The sequence below is a fragment of the Oncorhynchus keta genome, chromosome 34, assembly GCF_023373465.1.
Source record: "Oncorhynchus keta strain PuntledgeMale-10-30-2019 chromosome 34, Oket_V2, whole genome shotgun sequence".
Taxonomy (NCBI): Eukaryota; Metazoa; Chordata; class Actinopteri; order Salmoniformes; family Salmonidae; genus Oncorhynchus; species Oncorhynchus keta.
The window spans coordinates 42,411,850-42,428,993 of record NC_068454.1 but is presented as its reverse complement, the minus strand read 5'-3'; positions in this window follow the sequence as shown (position 1 = coordinate 42,428,993).

Here is a 17,144-nt window from a genome sequence, read left to right as displayed (position 1 = left end):
TTTACATAAGTATTCAGACTCCTAACTCAGTACTTTGTTGACACATCTTTGGCAGCTATCACAGCCTCAATTCTTCTTCGGTATGATGCTACGAGATTGTTACAACTGTATTTTTTTGGAGTTTCTCCCATTCTGCTCTGCAGATCATCTCAAGCTCTGTCCGGTTGGATGGGAAGTGTCGCTTGCACAGCTATTTTCAGGTCTCTCGAGTGATGTTCGATCGGGTTCAGGTCTGGGCTCTTGGCTGGGCCACTCGAGGACATTCAGAAACTTGTCCCAAAGCCACTCCTGCTCTGTCTTGGCTGTGTGCTTAGGGTCGTTGTACTGTTGGTATGTGAACCTTCGCCCATCAAGGATCTCTCTACACTTTGCTCTTTTCATCTTTCCCTTAATCCTGAATAGTCTCCCAGTCCCTGCCATTGAAAAACATCCATACAGCATGATGCTGCCACCACAATTCTTCACCGTAGGGATGGTGCCAGGTTTCCTCCAGACGTGACTCTTGGCATTTAGGCCAAAGAGTTCAATCTTGGTTTCATCAGACCAGAGCAGACTCCAAGCAGGCTGTCATGTGCCTTTTACTGAAGAGTGGCTTCCGTCTGGCTACTCTACCATAAAGGCCTGGATGGTAGAGTGCTACAGAGATGGTTGTCCTTCTGAAAGATCTTCACAGAGGAACTCTGGAGCTCTGTGAGAGTGACAATCGGGTTCTTGGTCACCTCCCTGGCCAAGGCCGTTCTCCCCGGATTGCTCAGTTTGGCTGGGAAGCCAGCTCTGGTTCCAAACTTCTTCTGTTTAAGAGTGATGGAGGCCACTGAGTTCTAGAGGACCTTGCAATGCGCAGAAATTTTTTGGTACCCTTCCCCAGATCTGTGCCTCAACAAAATCCTGTCTCTGAGGTCTACGGGCTATTCCTTGGACCTCATGGCTCGGTTTTTGCTCTGACATGCACTGCCAACTATGGGACCGTATATAAACAGGCATGTGCCTTTCCAAATCATGTCCAATCAATTGAATTGACCACAGGTGGACTCCAATCAAGTTGTAGAAACATCTGAAGGATGATCAATGGAAACAGGATGCACCTGCGCTCAATTTCGAGTTGTACAGCAAAGGGTCTGAATTCTTATGTAAATAAGATATTTCTGTTCTGTTTTCGCTTTGTCATTATGGGGTAATGTGGGGTAATGTGTGTATTTTTTTGTATATACATTTTTGAATAGGGCTGTAAACCTTAAAGGCTGCTCAACAAGGAAGAAGCCACTGCTCCAAAACTGCCATAAAAAAGCCAGACTACGATTTGCAACTGCATGTGGGGACAAAGATCATACTTTTTGGAGAAATGTCCTCTGATCTGATGAAACAAAAATAGAACTGTTTTAGCCATAATGTCCATTGTTATGTTTGGAGGAAAACGGGGGAGGCTTGCAAGCCAAAGAACACCATCCCAACCGTGAAGCACGGGGGAGGAAGCATCATGTTGTGGGGTGCTTTGCTGCAGGAGGGACTGGTGCACTTCACAAAATAGATGGCATCATGAGGAAAGAAAATTATGTGGATATATTGAAGCAACATCTCAAGACATAGGTCAGGAAGTTAAAGCTTGGTCGCAAATGGGTCTTCCAAATGGACAATGACCCCAAGCATACTTACAAAGTTGTGGCAAAATTGCTTAAGGACAACAAAGTCAAGGTATTGGAGTGGCCATCACAAAGCCCTGACCTCAATCGTATCGAAAATGTGTGGGCAGAACTGAAAAAGTGTGTGCAAGCAAGGAGGCCTACAAACCTGACTCAGTTACACCAGCTTTGTCATGAAGAATTGGTCAAAATTCACCCAACTTATTGTGGGAAGCTTGTGAAAGGCTACCCGAAACGTTTGACCAAAGTTAAACAATTTATAGGCAATGCTACCAAATACTAATTTAGTGTATGTAAACTTCTGACCCACTGGGAATGTGATGAAAGAAATAAAAGCTGAAATGAATCATTCTCTCCACTATTATTCTGACATTTCACATTCTTAAAATAAAGTGGTGATCCGCACTGACCTACGACAGGGAATTTTTGCTAGGATTAAATGTCGGGAATTGTGAAAAACTGAGTTTAAATGTATTTGGCGAAGGTGTATGTAAACTTCTGACTTCAACTGGATGTAAGAATGCTGTTTATTGACTATAGCCCAGAATAAAACACCATAGTACCTTCCAAGCTCATCATTAAGGTGTATGTAAACTTCCGACTTCAACTGTACATCTAGGATACTTTTCTGTGAAAATGAAGTTATTGAAACTCACTACCATATTTCTTTCCACTTCAGACATTGTTTCTTCAATGAAGTACAATATACCACATTAGGCCTACTGGCCTTGTAGTCCGGTAAGAAAATTCTCTCAACTGTTTTCTCATTCATCTGGTGTGGACATTGCGCACGGGCTGTTTATTTTAATTTGTAAATATTTGCTTAACAAGAGATCAGCTGGCGATAAACTAGTGGCAAACCTTTGTTGCAATAGGCCCCTATGTTTATCTAGAAAGCTAGTATCCATGTGCTCTTTCAAAAATGTCACCTAGAATAATCAAAACTATTTGTACTGTTTGTCCATTTTAGAGCGGTTTCAGAAACCAAAAACAACCTTGATTCTCTCCTTAACTTTTCTCTCAGTCATCAGGTGTGGACGGTGTGTTCGCTGAAGTGAACAGCAATATTTACAGATTAAAAATAAACAGCTCGTGCGGAAAATCATTCACACAATAGTGCCAGCAATATGCAGAAACCTTGGAGCACAAAGCCAATTTTCACCATGGCAACAGAATACTTTGTTGAAAAAAATGAGGGCAAAGTATGAGAATTATTGGCATGGTCTCTAAGTGAAATAAACTGCAAATCAAAGCGTTCTGTGCAGTACAGTCCATAATGGGATTATTGAGTTCAGTGTTTCAGTGTTATTGATTGGTGTGAAATGTAATAGAATGAAATCAATTGCACATCTGAAACAATAAAATGAGGAAGAGATACATTTTTGCTCAGTAGCATTCTATATGATTTTTGGCAGGATTCTGATCTCAGATGTGAGGAGAGAGAGGAGAGCTGAGAGAGGAGGAGGAAAACACCCACGAGTACAAGAGCTCCAGGGCTACCTAAAACCCTGAGTTATTGAAATCAGCTGCAGTGGGGAGGAACTTGTGTGTGTGTGTGGAGGGGGAGGGGTGTGGCAAGTAGATAGGAAAGAGGGGGGTTTGTATATAGAATATCTGCCAGTGTGTGTGTATACAAACCACCATGTGTGAGATAAGTGTGCTGCCAATATACAGAGAGACCGTGGCTGTTTGCTGCTATTTTTATCTGTCCTCATCACCACGGGGAACAGCCACGATCTGCAGCGGAGTGGGCCATGGAGTTGAGTGAAAGGGGGATAGGAGTCAGCCAGGACACACACACACTCAGAGGTCTATTATTCAAGTTTAAAGCTTTAGCTTTTCTCTGACCCAGTGCTGTAGTTGTGTTAGTTGCAGCAATGAAGGTCTTGCTGGTATACAATCTGTGCAAGTGCAAGTGAAAAGGGACTGAGATTTAGGTCCAATGCACTCACAGATACGCAAGCACACACACATAAATACATACACACACATACCCAACAGTTTTGTAGTCTGCCGAACCATTGAGCCTGAACGAAATACAGCCAACAAACTCTCCCTCGTCTTCATTCTCCATCACTACCCCATTAAATAAATACCGTACCCTCTGCCTATTCTGAACCGTCCTTACTCCCATCCAGTCGTCCTCATCCCATCCTCATTCACAGACTTTGGGACCCTATACCTTTACGCATTGGCGATTTATATCATTCTGCCACTATAAATATCTCCATCACCCGGTGCATGGCTGGCACCCCACATCTCCTCTGCAGCATATGTCGTGGAGAATATTTCATTCATTAAGATTTAGGATGTGTTATTTTAGTGTTCCCTTTATTTTTTTGAGCAGTGCATATGTACTATGTCTATATTCCATCAGTTGGTCATTTGGCTGACACCCTCCTTTATGTGTTCCTCTGACCTCGGTATGTACAGCTGTCCTATGCACTCATGGCCTTGCTTTGGTTGTCTGTCCTATACAGCTGGCAGGGCTGCCCTGGTACACCATGGCAGAAACAGGACGAATTGCAAGCCAGTGTGTGTGCTCAATGCAGGGGGTTTCAGTGCCTCTAGAGCAGAGAGATGGGGAGAGAGAGAGAGAGAGAGAGAGAGAGAGAGAGAGAGAGAGAGAGAGAGAGAGAGAGAGAGAGAGAGAGAGAGAGATTACTCCAAACAGCAGGAGAGCAGGGATTTTGAAAACAGAAATCCCTTTGTGATAGTATTTGTAGACACTTGGTTATCACTGTAATTTCCTTCAAAGTGAGTGAGTATTGCCATTTCAACATCTTATCTAAACATGAAGTTAATCATAAGCACACAGTGCACACACTCCATCTCTACCCCGAGACTCACAACCAGAAGGGAAGTACGAACCCAAAACGTCCCTGGGTGTGTGTGTGTCCCTCTCTTTGAGCCAGCGATATGTTTTCTTACCTGAGGCATTTCACTCTCTAAGGTGTGCTCTGGATTGTTCCTTTATAACTTACACCCAAAGTTAACATAGTATCAGTAAACACAGTATCAGTATAAGTGACCAGACACATTGGTCCTTAACTCAGTCTGGTCCTTAACATAGCCTGGTTCCTCTTTAGGTGTCTTCCTAGGTGTTGGCCTTTCTAGGGAGTTTTTCCTAGCCACTGTGCTTCTACACCTGCATTGCTTGCTGTTTGGGGTTTTAGGCTGGGTTTCTGTACAGCACTTTGAGATATCAGCTGATGTACGACGGGCTATATTAATACATTTGATTTGATTTGATTTTGAGTCCACAGATGAACTCAGTCCACAAATGTCACCTCGTGGTAATTGTATGACTACAAAAGACATATTTGGACAAATGGAACGAAGAGCAGAGAACACATCAGTATTTGGATATATTTGACTATTTGCTGTGTTTTTGTAGCTGTGATGCCCACCTTATTTTTTTTTGCTAGTTCTGCAACCTATTGGTGCTAGGACATGTCCGTTCCACACAGAAAAACAATGCTCCCAATAGATGGGTTAGCAGAGATCAGCAGCTTCAATGGAGCAGAAGTCAGCGTGTTGTTGTGATTCTGGATGGCCAGACTGCTAGCAAGAATGACAAGAAACTGCGGATTTGTCAGTGGATCATTTCAGCTCATTTCATCTTGTTATTGATACCATTTCTTGTTTCGGGGTGTTTTGACTGATTTCATATCAATGCTTATATGACAACAATGTGCTAGCTAGCTAACCGACAACTGTTAACATTGTATTTGAGAGACAAGTGCTCATTGTGCAAATGTATTTATGTTTTCAATAAACATTGTTAATGAAATATAGCTTACATTTTGTGAACAATCTAAACCAACCCCACTGTTTTGCCCCATAGTTGCACATGCCTCGGTTTAGTTGCTAAACTCTTAGAATTAGAGAGGTCATTCTACTCTGGTAGAAGATCTATTATCACTTTTATACAATGGGTTACCAACATATTCAAATCATTATTGACATATTTTCATAAAAAAAAGTAATTTTGATGAATTTATTCATACTATTTCAACCTTCCAAGAGATATAGTCCCGACACAACTCTGAGGCTGGATGTTCGTCTCGATTGCCAGAGACGCGACCCAGTCGTTAAGTCTTTTAGTTCTGTATCTATGGATGTGACCCAGTCGTTCTTTCTAAATGTTCCATTGCCATACTGGTTGGCAACGTTCTTACCCCTTGCTTGCTAGCTAGCCAACTCTGGCTAACTTACAGTCAAGTCAAACAGTGCAGTCAGAATAACAGCAAATTAGCTGCATTTGTGTTTGTTTAACCTGTTTTCTAGTTGCATTTATTTGGATACATCAATTTTGGGCTCCCGAGTGGCGCAGCGGTCAGTGCAAGAGTCGCCACTAGTGATGCACCGATATGACATTTTTGGCCAATACCGATATCCAATCTTTTCCTTGCCAAAAAAAACGATACCGATATAAAAAATGTCTAGAATTATATTAAACATGTCTAACACAATAGATTTGAAGTGTGTTGCTCCAAGCCGCGCTTAGTGGTAATAACTATAAACAATAACTGATGGCCCACTATTGTGCCTAATCCTTATTGTGGCTAGCTTCACAACACATAACCGGGCCCGTTCGAGCCTCACTAGTAGATAAAGCAAGCTGGCTGCTTTCTAACCTTAGCTTTTGGGCAACATGGTTAAGTAGCTGGCTAGATATTTATTTTCATGAATTGAAGTTCAATTTCAATAATCGAACAACAAGTGGCTACCTACCTAATACTTACTCACAAGCATTCCTTAATCATTGCTAAGAATAATGAGAATGACTACAGTTTCTACTGGTCATTGTTTTCAGGCTGGTTGTATTGGTGCTAGCTAGGTACCAAGCTAAAGCTAGCTACCCCAGAAGTTGTGGTCAAACAAATAATGCTTTATTACTTTATTAATAACTTTAAGGTGGAAAGACTGAAAACTAGTTGCATTTCATTTCATTTGACCTGTTTAAGTTTGACATTTATTTGGATATATCCATATAAATTATGCCAGTTGATTCATAATTTCAACTGGCTAAGAAAAGCTGTCTGACTGTCTGCCTGTCTACAATAAAATATTGCAGTTTTGAAACTGCAGTAAAAGTGCACTAACTGCAGTCGACTCTGGTATTTTGGACGCTGCGCTCTAACACTAATCTGTTTTTACACTGCAAATATACTGCGGTAAAACAACTGTGTTATTTTGGATGCCGTATTTGCAGCATACTGCAGTTATACTGCACTCTGACTGCAATATTTTGATGACTCATGATGACGACTGCTAACTTGCTAGCTTGTTAACGGTACAGGTTCCCCTAGGGGTAACACACCCCCCCGCTCAACTGAAACAGTGGCGCACAGAATGCAAAAATATTCTTCGAAATATTTAACCTCCACACATTAACAAGTCCAATAGCTCAAATGAAAGATAAACACCTTGTTCATCTAGCCAGCGTGTCAGATTTCTAAAATGTTTTACGGCGAAAACATAGCACATATTTATGTCAAACCACCACCAAAGACACAGCCGATATACAGCCATTTTGTCGAACAAAAGATGCAATCACAAACGCAGGATTAAAAGAAAAATAAATCACTAACCTTTTGAAAATCTTCATCAGATGACAGTAATAGGACATGTTACACAGTACATTTATGTTTTTTTCAATAATATGCTATTTATATCCATAAATCACCGTTTACATTGACGCCATGTTCAGAAAATGCTAAAAAATGTCCGGAGAAATTATAGATAACTCCGCCAGATAACACCAGATAACAGCGATACACATCATAAACTTTGACTAAATATACATGTTCTACATATAGTTAGAAAGATACACTGCTTCTTAATGCAATCGCTTTGTCACATTTCTTTTTAACGTTACAGAAATTGTTCATTTTTCAATAATCTGAGACGGCGCTCAGACATAAGCAATATTTCTCTGCTATGTTGGAGTCAACAGAAACACAAAATTACAACATAAATATTCCCTTACCTTTGATGGTCTTCTTCGTTGAGACTGCTGTCGGGACTTGTGTTGTGTAGTGGCTTTGCTGTTATGCATCCCACTGCCCCTAAAGGTGTAGGCTACATGTGGACATTGCACAAACATCCCCCATCTTGAGTAGGAATACATTATCAACAAACAATTTATGGGTGTGTTCGTGTTACAAAGACAAAACATTTTCTGCTGTAAATATCATAGTGATGTGCTTATAAAGACAGTATTTCTACACTTAAACCTAGAAAATAAAAACAAGTTGTGTGTAGAGCACAACTTCAGCTGTCTTACTAAAACTCAGTGTGCAATGGACTCTGCAATAATACTGTTTAACATGCTTTTTGAATGACTACCTCATCTCTGTACACCACATATACAATTATATTTATACTTCATATTCTCAAGCCTGGCTGCATCATGTTATAGATGTGCTTGTCATCGGCAAGGGATAGGGAACAAAATCCTACAGGAAAACCTGGTTCAGTCTCCCAACAGATATTGGGAGACCCTTCAGCAGGGCAATAACCTAATACACAAGCCCAAATGTACACTGGAGTTGCTTACCAAGACCACATTGAATGTTCCTGAGTGGCCTAGTTAAAGTTTTACTTAAATCGGCATGAAAATCTATGGCAAGACTTGAAAATGGCTGTCTAGCAATGATGAACAACCAGTGGTGTAAAGTACTTAATAAAACATACTTGAAAGTACTACTTCAGTCGTTTTTGGGGGGTATTTGTACTTTACTATTTTTATTTTTGCCAACTTTCACTTTTAATTCACTACATTCCTAAAGAAAATAATGTACTTTTTACTCCATACATTTTCCCTGACACCCAAAAGTACTTGTTACATATGATAGGAAAATGGTCCAATTCACACACTTATCTAGAGAAAATCCCTGGTCATCCCTACTGCCTCTGATCTGGCAAACTCACTAAACACAAATGCTTAGTTTGTAATTTATGTCTGAGTGTTTGAGTGCGCCCCTGGCTATCCGTCAGAAAATTGTGCTGTCTGGTTTGCTTAATATAAGGAATTTGTTAAGGTTTATACTTTTACTTTTGATACTTTTACACTTTTACTCAAGTAGTATTTTACTGGGTGACTTTCACTTTTACTTGAGTCATTTTCTGTTAAGGTATCTTTACTTTTACTCAAGTATGACAGTTGAGTACTTTTTCCACCATTTGAACTGTCACGACTTCCGCCGAGGTCGGTCCCTCTCCTTGTTCGGGCGGCGTTCAGCTTTCGAAGTCACCGGTCTTCTAGCCATTGCCGATCCACTTTCATTTTCCATTTGTTTTGTCTTGTTTTCCCGCACACCTGGATTGTATTCCCTCATTACTCGTCTTGCATATAACCCTCGGTTTCCGCCCCATGTCCGTGTGTGGGATTGTTATGTGTAAATGTATGTGTACTCCAGGATGGTTTGCAAAGGGTTATTGTAACCCGTGTGTGGTTAGTTTTCTGAGTGCCGTGTTTTGTTCGCCTCAATAAAGGGCTCCGTTTGCTATGCATTTCTGCTCTCCTGCACCTGACTTCCCTGCTGCCAGGTACGCACTCCTTTACAGAATTGCACACCCGAATTATGGAGTCAGCAGGAGCAGGTACCCCTGGTAGCGGAGTCAAGGAGCGCGTCCAGGAGCACGCGGCGATGCTTCACCATCTCGGCGCTGCCATGGACCGAGCCGTCCAGACGATGGACCACTGGGAGAGACAGAGTCCCTCCAGCGCCCCCACCAGCCCAACAGGGGTCTCCACTACTCACCCCCTCCGGTTCCAGTGGGATTCGTCTCGCACTTCCCAGGGAGTACGATGGGGCCGGCACAGGATGGAACGACAGGGCCCTGATCGTCCACTATCGCTGCAGTTTGCGCAAGGACATCCGTCAGGGACACCACCCTCACCTTTGACCAGCTGTTGGACCTGTCCATTTGGCTGGATAACCAGCTGGCTACCCGCGGACATGCAGATTGGGATCTGCCGGTTCCATCCCCCAGCACCACTGCTCCGATACCTATAGAGCTGGGACGTGCTGCGCTCAGGGAGACCGGAGTAGGTTCCTTCACGTGCACTGTGGCCGCAGAGGTCACACTGCCGGTCGGTGTCGGGTTGGTTCCTCTGGGGGTCGAGGCAGCAGGCTGGGCACTCTGGCGTCACCCCAGGTGAGCCGGCACCATTCTCACCCAGAGCCCTCTGTTGCACACCTGTTTTTGCATGTTACTTTTCCTGAGCTTTCCTCGCATTCCCAGCATACGGTGCTCATCGATTCAGGCGCGGCTGGGAATTTCGCGGCTGGGAATCTCATAGACAGATCGACCTATAGGGTCAGGGTTAATTAGGGAGTCCACCGCTCTCCTGGGCATGGTGACGCAGGGGGGTCACAAGGAGAGAATTAGTCTCTTCCTTATTGACTCTCTTGCGATTCCCGTGGTGCTAGGCCTACCCTGGTTAGCCTGTCATGACTGTTTCTTGGCAACGGAGGGCTCTCACGGGGTGGTCGCGAGAGTGCTCGGGGAGGTGTTTAGGAGTTTCCGTTGGTGCTACTACGGTGGAAAGTCCAGACCAGGTCTCCAGCATACGCATTCCCCCCGAATATTCCGATTTGGGCCTCGCCTTCTCCAAGAAGAAGGTGACTCAATTACCACCCCATCGTCTGGGGAAGTGTGCGATAAAACTCCAGGTAGACTCTGCACTTCCTAGGAGTCATGTGTATCCCCTGCGGAGATGGTGGCTATGGAGAAATATGTCTCCGAATCTCTGCGTAAGGGGCTCATTCGGTCCTCTACTTCACCCGCCTCCTCGTGTTTCTTTTTTGTGAAGAAAAAGGAAGGAGGTCTGCGCCCGTGTATTGACTATCGAGCCTTAAACCAGATCTCTGTGAAGTACAGTTACCCGCTACCTCCTATCGCCACAGCGATTGAGTCAATGCACGGGGCACGCTTCTAGATCTCAGGAGCGCTTACAACCTGGTGCGTATCCGGGAGGATGACGAGTGGAAGACAGCGTTCAGTACCACCTCAGGGCATTATGAGTACCTTGTCATGCCGTACGGGTTGATAAATGCTCCATCAGTCTTCCATGCCTTTGTGGACGAGATTTTCATGGACCTGCACGGGCAGGGTGTAGTGGTGTATATCAATGACATTCTGATATACTCCGCTGCACGCGGCGAGCATGTGTCCTTGGTGTGCAAGGTGCTTGGTCGACTGTTGGAGCATGACTTGTATGTCAAGGCTGAGAAATGCCTGTTCATCCAGCAGTTCGTCTCCTTCCTAGGATATCGCATTTCCACCTCAGGGGTAGAGATGGAGAGTGATTGCATTTACTACCGGAGGTGTATCCGGGGTTTTGGTCAGGTAGCGGCTCCCATTACCTCACTGCTGAAGGGAGGACCGGTGCATTTGCAGTGGTTGGCTGAGGCGGACAGGGCTTTTGGTCAGCTGAGGGCTCTGTTTACCTCGGCTCCCGTGCTGGCTCATCGGGAACCCTCTTTGGTGTTCATAGTGGAGATGGATGCGTCCGGAGCTGTGCACTCTCAGGGCTCGGGTACGCCACCAAAGTGCCGCCCCTGTTCCTTCTTTTCGAAAAAGCTCAGTCCAGCGGAGTGAAACTATGACGTGGGGGACCGGGAGCTGTTGGCTGTCGTCAAGGCTTTGAAGTTGTGGAGACATTAGCTTGAGGGGGCGAAACACCCTTTTCTCATCTGGACTGACCACCGCAATCTGGAGTACATCCGGGTGGCGTGGAGACTGAACCCTCGCCAGGCAAGTTGGGCCATGTTTTTTACCCGTTTTGTTTTCACCCTATCCTTCAGACCAGATTCCCAGAACGCGAAGGCAGACGCACTGTCCCGGATGTATGACACAGCGGAGCGGTCCATGGATCACACCCCCATGTTCCCGGCCTCTTGCCTGGCGGCATCGGTAGTGTGGGAGCTGGACGCAGACATCGAGTGGACGTTACGTACAGAGCCCACTCCCCTCCAATGTCCAGCTGTTCGTCTGTACATTCCGTCTGCTGTCCGTGACCGTTTGATCTATTGGGCCCATACGTTTCCCTCCTCTGGTCATCCGGGCATCGGTCGGAGAGTGCGCTGTTAATGGGAAGTACTGGTGGTCCACTTTGGCTAAAGACGTGAGGGTTTATGTTTCCTCCTGCTCGGCTCCTGCAAGGCCTCTAGGCACTTGCCCAGAGGGAACCCTTACCCGTTCCACAACGGCCGTGGTCGCACCTAACGGATCTTCCTCCCTCACAGGGTAACACCACGATCCTGGTCGTTGTGGATCGGTCCTGCCGTCTCCTCCCTTTGCCCGGTCTCCCTACAGCCCTACAGACTGCGGAGGCCCTATTTACACACGTCTTCCGGCACTAAAGGAGTGCCTGAGGACATAGTACCAGGATGTAGGTAGGTTTCTGCGGTCTTATTGCCAGGACCGGCCAGGGGAGTGGGTGGCATTCGTGCCCTGGGCAGAGATGACCCAGAACTCGCTCCGCCACTCCTCCACTAACCTCTCCCCCTTCCAGTGCGTACTGGGGTACCAGCCGGTTCAGGCGACTTGGCATCAGTGCCAGATCGAGGTTTCTGCGGTGGCTGACTGGTTTAGGCACGCTGAGGAGACATGGGACGCCGTCTATGTGCACCTTCAGCGGCCCGTGAAGCGCCAGAAAACCAGCGCAGATTGCCACTGCAGTGAGGTCCCGACCTGGTCTGGCTCTTGACCCGAAACCTGCCCCTCAACCCTCCGGGTTTTCCCTGAGGCGGGTGTCGGCGCGCTGCTGGAGCTGTGCGTCAAGGGGGGGGTACTGTCACGACTTCCGCTGAAGTCGGTCCCTCACCTTGTTTGGGCGGCATTCGGAGGTCGACGTCACCGGTCTTCTTGCCATCGTCGATCCACCTTTCATTTTCCATTTGTTTTGTATTTGTTTTCCACACACCTGGTATCAAATCAAATCAAATAAAATTGTATTTGTCACATACACATGGTTAGCAGATGTTAATGCAAGTGTAGCGAAATGCTTGTGCTTCTAGTTCCGACAATGCAGTAATAACCAACAAGTAATCAAACTAACAATTCCAAAATGACTGTCTTATACACAGTGTAAGGGGATAAAGAATATGTACATAAAGATATATGAATGAGTGATGGTACAGAGCAGCATAGGCAAGATACAGTAGATGGTATCGAGTACAGTATATACATATGAGATGAGTATGTAAACAAAGTGGCATAGTTAAAGTGGCTAGTGATACATGTATTACATAAGGATGCAGTCGATGATATAGAGTACAGTATATACGTATGCATATGAGATGAATAATGTAGGGTATGTAACATTATATTAGGTAGCATTGTTTAAAGTGGCTAGTGGTATATTTTACATCATTTCCCATCAATTCCCATTATTAAAGTGGCTAGAGTTGAGTCAGTGTCAGTGTGTTGGCAGCAGCCACTCAATGTTAGTAGTGGCTGTTTAACAGTCTGATGGCCTTGAGATAGAAGCTGTTTTTCAGTCCCTCGGTCCCAGCTTTGATGCACCTGTACTGACCTCGACCTTCTGGATGATAGCGGGGTGAACAGGCAGTGGCTCGGGTGGTTGTTGTCCTTGATGATCTTTATGGCCTTCCTGTAACATCGGGTGGTGTAGGTGTCCTGGAGGGCAGGTAGTTTGCCCCCGGTGATGCGTTGTGCAGACCTCACTACCCTCTGGAGAGCCTTACGGTTGTGGGCGGAACAGTTGCCGTACCAGGCGGTAATACAGCCCGCCATGATGCTCTCGAATGTGCATCTGTAGAAGTTTGTGAGTGCTTTTGGTGACAAGCCGAATTTCTTCAGCCTCCTGAGGTTGAAGAGGCGCTGCTGCGCCTTCTTCACGACGCTGTCTGTGTGAGTGGACCAATTCAGTTTGTCTGTGATATGTATGCCGAGGAACTTAAAACTTACTACCCTCTCCACTACTGTTCCATCGATATGGATAGGGGGGTGTTCCCTATGCTGTTTCCTGAAGTCCACAATCATCTCCTTACTTTTGTTGACGTTGAGTGTGAGGTTATTTTCCTGACACCACACTCCGAGGGCCCTCACCTCCTCCCTGTAGGCCATCTCGTCGTTGTTGGTAATCAAGCCTACCACTGTTGTGTCGTCTGCAAACTTGATGATTGAGTTGGAGGCGTGCGTGGCCACGCAGTCGAAGGTGAACAGGGAGTACAGGAGAGGGCTCAGAACGCACCCTTGTGACGTCCCAGTGTTGAGGATCAGCGGGGTTTAGATGTTGTTGCCTACCCTCACCACCTGGGGGCGGCACGTCAGGAAGTCCAGTACCCAGTTGCACAGGGCGGGTTCGAGACCCAGGGTCTTGAGCTTGATGACGAGCTTGGAGGGTACTATGGTGTTGAATGCCGAGCTGTAGTCGATGAACAGCATTCTCACATAGGTATTCCTCTTGTCCAGATGGGTTAGGGCAGTGTGCAGTGTGGTTGAGATTGCACCGTCTGTGGACCTATTTGGGCGGTAAGCAAATTAGAGTGGGTCTAGGGTGTCAGGTAGGGTGGAGGTGATATGGTCCTTGACTAGTTTCTCAAAGCACTTCATGATGACGGAAGTGAGTGCTACGGGGCGGTAGTCTTTTAGCTCAGTTACCTTAGTTTTCTTGGGAACAGGAACAATGGTGGCCCTCTTTCAATCCCCAATTACATGTTCATGTATTTAACCCTGTGTTTCCCTCATGTTTTTGTGCATGATTGTTTCTATGTTCATTCGGTACGTTATGGCTGGTTGTTTTCACCCGCGCGTAATTGATTATTGTTTATTGTTGGTAAATTGTATGTTTGCCTTGTGCCTTTATTTTGAGTAAAGTATGTTGCTCACTTATTCTGCTCTCCTTCGCCTCACTTCATGCACCAGCTACACCCACCTTCTGACAAATGTAGACATTTAAACAGTGACTCAGAGCAACAGAGAGCCAGGGAGGCATCCCACTGGGAAAAAACTGGTTGAATCAACATTGTTTCCACTTAATTTCAACCTAAAAATGTAATGCGATGACAATGAATCAATGTAGAATTTTCAAAAAGTCAACATGGGAATGTCTTGTTTTTATCACCTAACCTTTAACCTAATTCCAATGACAGGGTTACATTGGACTGACTGTCTGTCCTCAGTTGGATGCAATTAAAGCAAATCACCTACATTAATCTTAAGTATGAATTCATACAAGTTTGAATTTGTTCTTTGTTGAGTTTATTCTCAAAGTTTAATTCCGACTTCATTCCCCAAATAATAATAGAAATTGAGATTTTGAAGTACTATCCATGCAGAAGAAAAACAATACATCACATTAAAATATATATATATATGCTTGTCCCTAATACTCTTTCAGTAGAAATGTGTAGCCTACAGGAATATTGCATTTGATAAGAAATTACCATGTTTATTAGGACGAGTAAAATGATTTAATGGTTGCATCAATTGGAAACAAAAAATGGATCCTACACCATGATTTCTTCCACTCATAAAACGTGTATGGTATGGCTAATTGCCATGTTGATTTGCCTTGGGAAAATTAAGAAATGAAATACTTTATTTTAGTTGTACGGAATGATTGTCAAATATATAAATCACCCTTAGTCTGCTCAAGATGCAAGAATAAAATGTAAAATGTTCCGACGATAATACCCACCAGAGGGTGAAATCGTCTTGGAAAATGTTGTAATCAGTACTAAAAGATAACCCCTTAATCTGAGTTATGAGCAGTAAATCTGTGGTGAACAACAATTGCAATTAAGATCAGCTGTGCTGGTGATTTTAGAGCATGTTTGAATGAGAAATCAGCTAGCAAAAGTCTAGTGGCCATTAGTGGTTGCAGTTGGCCCCTTGGAATTGCAACCTGTCAAAATTGAAAATGATATATGAATTAGAATTGTGAATAGTCATCCTGAGGGATTGAATGTTTAGGTTTTAAACCGTTTGCCATACCGACTTTTCTGACACTCAAAGTAGGTATTATATGTGTTTTGTCTCTAAACTGTTTCTTGGTCATCTTTTCCAAAAGATGGCGATATAGTATACTATCACCAGTGACATCTTGTTTTGTGGCGTCTTAATTTTTACATGTACTCTCATGTGCAGGATAACGAACGGTATTAAATTGTGTATCAATAGCGCTTTTTACTCAATATTTTTTCAGAGCCACAGTTCATTTTAAAGCGGCAATCTCGGACTGATACATTCATTTTGGACTTTTAATTAATGATATATAGTCATTGATTGTTTAAGAATGTAACTTACAAATGCATCATGAGCATAGTTCAACTGTCGTACTTCATCACAACCATAAAGATAGGCTTGTTTTTACTCCATTGTTTGTAAAACCATCCAATTGTAAACAAAGACTGTATAACTTCAAAACATGGTCAAAACTGTCATTTTGATCTCTTGGATGGTCAGTCCTTGCATCCATAGCTCTGTCTATGAATTTGAAAGTGGTTACGTTTATTGAGCCCCACCCCTCAGCTGTTCACCAAAACGTTGCCGGGTGTCTGCTTTGTTGTTGTTTGAATCCCAGAATGTCCCCTTTGACCTTACTTCTCATAATACTCTGGTGTATTGCAGTTTGAGAATATGTCTTCTCTAGGCCTCAACCTCCAGGTTATCTTATGATAATGGTAAATTAATCAATGAACTAAAACGAATGTATTTACAAACTAATGTCACAATAGTCAGTTCTACCCACAGTATGACACAATAACATCCAAATAGCCTTGTTGCCACACTTTAACTTCTTCTTTCAGAATCATGTAGTCTAGCATTTCAGTTTACATCCACTATGACTGTAATTTGTGGTTGTCTTACCTAGCTACCTTAAAATGAATACACTAACTGGACTTTGGATAAGAGAATCTGCCAAATGACAAAATGTCAAATGTAAATATACTTTGACAGAAGTTGTGTCATGTTCAGCTTCTCTTGTTATGATGGAAAGTATCAGGAAATTTCACATATGCAAAATTATGCTGAGACTCACTTTTTACCTTAAAAATGTAAGCCAAACAAACCATTGATCACAAAGTTAAACAAACCATACAACTCTATGCACAAGGACTACTAAACAAACATACCTTCCAGTTGTTCTATAGCTCACTCAAAGAGGAAGGTCACAAGGTCATAATTCTACATCCCTATTACACACATGCCTGAGATGGTTTATACCAAATATGATCTATTATTATGAATATTAGAAAATGGGTGGTTCGGGCCCTGAATGCTGATTGGCTGAAAGCCGTGGTATATCAGACCATACACCATGGGTATGGCAAAACATTTATTTTTACTGCACGGCTAAGGACTGTGTCATTGAACAGCCCATAGCAGTGGTATATCGGCCATATACCACACCCCCCCGGGCCTTATTGCTTAATTATATTGTACACTGTGTGTACAAAATATTTAGAACACCTTCCTAATTTTGAGTTGCAGTGGATTTAACAAGTGGCATCAGTA